The sequence below is a fragment of the Salvelinus sp. IW2-2015 genome, linkage group LG3 (genome assembly GCF_002910315.2).
Source record: "Salvelinus sp. IW2-2015 linkage group LG3, ASM291031v2, whole genome shotgun sequence".
NCBI lineage: Eukaryota > Metazoa > Chordata > Actinopteri > Salmoniformes > Salmonidae > Salvelinus > Salvelinus sp. IW2-2015.
Window position 1 is genome coordinate 23743648 of NC_036840.1, and position 3050 is coordinate 23746697.

At 47.0% G+C, this 3050-nt stretch overlaps 1 pseudogene; it reads left to right on the forward strand.

The window, feature by feature from the left end:
• The first annotated feature begins 304 nt into the window (after positions 1–304).
• The window catches only part of LOC111953147 (large neutral amino acids transporter small subunit 2-like), a 19478-nt pseudogene continuing 16732 nt past the window's right edge, over positions 305–3050 (forward strand).

Genomic DNA, 3050 nt, shown 5'->3' on the forward strand with positions numbered 1-3050 from the left:
AACGTTCTACCAGAACCAACTTGATATTCTGCTTTTTGAAGGCTTTGTTCGGTATGTTAGAAATGGTCTCGAACTTGTTTCCTCCAGGTGCCCTCACGATGTTTTTGGTTTGTAAGTTTTTCTGGCGTCGCATTACTGTTTCCCTGTCTTCCCTTCTCTTCTGCTGCAATGACCAAGCTACAATCAACGAGTGTTTGTTTGGATGGTGTTACTGTAAGTAGGGAGAGGAGGAGGCGTGCCGCATAAGGACACCCCTGTGTTCCCGGCGGGGGGAGACTCTCCACACGTCTCCAGTAGACGTTTGATGCGAAGTGCCCACTTCACCCAGCGGTCAGCCCAAGCATTCCAGGGCCAGGACTTAAGGTCGTGGTGGTGAGCATTACAGTCGTGCATGACACGCTGATCCGGCTTCACTGTTAGCCAAATAAAGTCCTTAACTGATGCGCCTTTCAGCTTTGGGGGCTATTTAATCTTACGACGCTTTAGCTGCTTGTGGTGAACATTTTTTAGACCCCCACTACACACACACACACACATACCACACACACACTACACACACACACACACACACCACACACAACACACCACACACACACACACACACACACACCACACACACACACCACCACACACACACACACACCACACACACACACACACATACAACACACACACACACACACACACACCAACCACACCACAACAAAAAACACACATTAGCACACTTATGAGATATATCTGGAGCTCATAACTACTCGCTCACACACCACGCATAAACACACACACATTCTTTGTGAGGACAACCAGGCTAACAAGGTGCGACGCAGCGAATCTATCTGTTAATCGCTCGCCTCCATTAAGCTGTGTGGAGAATTTTGTGCGAAATCAACAACCATTCCTAATGTGGCCTCCTCTCTAGTCATGCTATACATTCAACTCCCCATTGCCCCCTCGTCTCCTAAACACACGATCTATCTACTCAGCCGTTTGACGCAGCAGGCGACATCTGCCTGACACTCACACACCAGCACTACACACGACACACACACACACACACACACGGACGATCTACACACACACACACACACACATCATCTACATCATCAGCACTCACATCATCAGGCTATCCTCTACTATGCAGTCTATCTCTTACACACACATTCTAAGTGAATAACCTGTATTCTTCTAAGTGCTAGACTCATGCCCCCTTAATTTCATATTTGATACAATGTTATCCCAGTCGAACCCTACTGTATGTGTTACCACCACTCTGACCTGAGCTATGTGGGTGTGTGGTGTATTGCTGTTGGTGTGAGTGTGTGTGTTGTTGTGTGTGCGTGCTGGTGTGCTAAAGGTGTCTCCGGTGTAGGGCGGTGCGTGTGTGTGTGTGTGGCTGTCGTGTGTCTGCCTGTTTCTTCTGTGCGTCTTAGGTATGTGCTGTGGTATGCTGTGTGTGTGTTGTGTGTGTTGTGCTGTGTGTGTGTGTGTGTGTGTGTGATGTGTGTGCTGGTGTGTGGGTGATGTGTGGTGTGTGCTGTGTGTGGGTGTTGTGTGTGTGTGTTGGCGTACATCCAGCTGCTCTAAATGGCTGTTCATAACCCTAATTAACCCCTCTGCCTCCATCTCTCCCTCCCTCCTCCTCTAGGTTCCTGCGTCTGTGGATCGCGGTGCTGGTGATCTACCCCACCAACCAGGCAGTCATTGCCCTCACCTTCTCCAACTACGTCCTGCAGCCCCTCTTCCCAACCTGCTTCCCCCCGGAGAGCGGACTGCGCCTGCTGGCCGCCGTCTGCCTACGTGAGTACCCTATATCCTGGAGGGAGAGGGGGATGGTGGGGGATGGAGGGATGTTGAAGAGTTGAATGGATTGAATGTGACCGACAGAGAGAGAGAGAAAGAGAGAGAGGGAGCGTGAGAAAGAGAGAGAGAGAGAGAGAGCAAGGGGTGGAGGGAGGAAGGGAGACACTTTCAGCTGTGCAACAATTACTGAAAGTCTGAAAAACTCTTTAAACTTTGACAACTTTAAATTAGTTATCCTGTCAACTCTCTGCATGCCAAAGATTCTTTGTTTGTGTTGTAGTAGCGCCACTTGGTGTTTTGGCCAAGATCCGAGTTCTCTGACCATGGGTAAAGTCACACATGGATGTGAAAGAGAGAGAGATAGAAGASTGGAAAGGGCGGGAAAAGGACATAAGAAAGAAAGAGGAGTGAAACATCAACAGACTGTTCTTTCACAAATCTAAGAATATGGGATAGGTGCCAGCAGTAGCTACACCTGGTTTACGCCTTATAGCTTTCACCTATCCAATCATATCAGATCTGTGAATGAGAGTGAAGGGCAAAAAGAAGGGAACAACTTTGTGAGGTCACCCAGGGTCAAAGAGCATGTAAGGAAGAGAGTGGGTAAAAGAAGGTAGCAAAAAACACAGCAAGAGTGTAGCAGAGTGGGAGAGCGTTTTAAGACAAACGGATACTTGTGTTTGCTCCACTCTGAGAGTCGTAGTGCCGGACCTCTCTAAGAACTTCACACACGCTGCCCAAATACCACAAGCAGTGCTCAGACAGTCAGAGAGAGACAGATACACCTTTCGAAACGAGACGTTTTGCCGCCAAATTTTTGCCGACATTTCTTTACATCTGAAAAGGTGTTGCCGGCGACAAATGATGTACTTTTATTTCCTCCAACTGACCTAGTAATCATTGCAGTATTGTGTTTCAAATTCCCGCCAACCTCTCAGTATAAATGTCCCCTTTCATCTTACCGGCTTTGGCATGCATTAAATCATGAACATTCTATTGTTGTTCTCCGATTTCAAACTTGTAGCTCATTTAAATAGCAGTCTGGTCCAAATAACAACACTACCTGCTCTATTTTGTGCACACAAAAAAACATKATTTTAAAAATGTATTTAGGAWAGCTAAATCTAGCAAATCTTTATAGAAATGTCTTTGGTTTGTTGCTAACGTTAGCTTCTTAGGTGCCCAATTGTTTTAATAGGCAACATCCCGTGAATCCTATGTGGGTAAAGTAAGAGAGAGGGAAAGAGAGA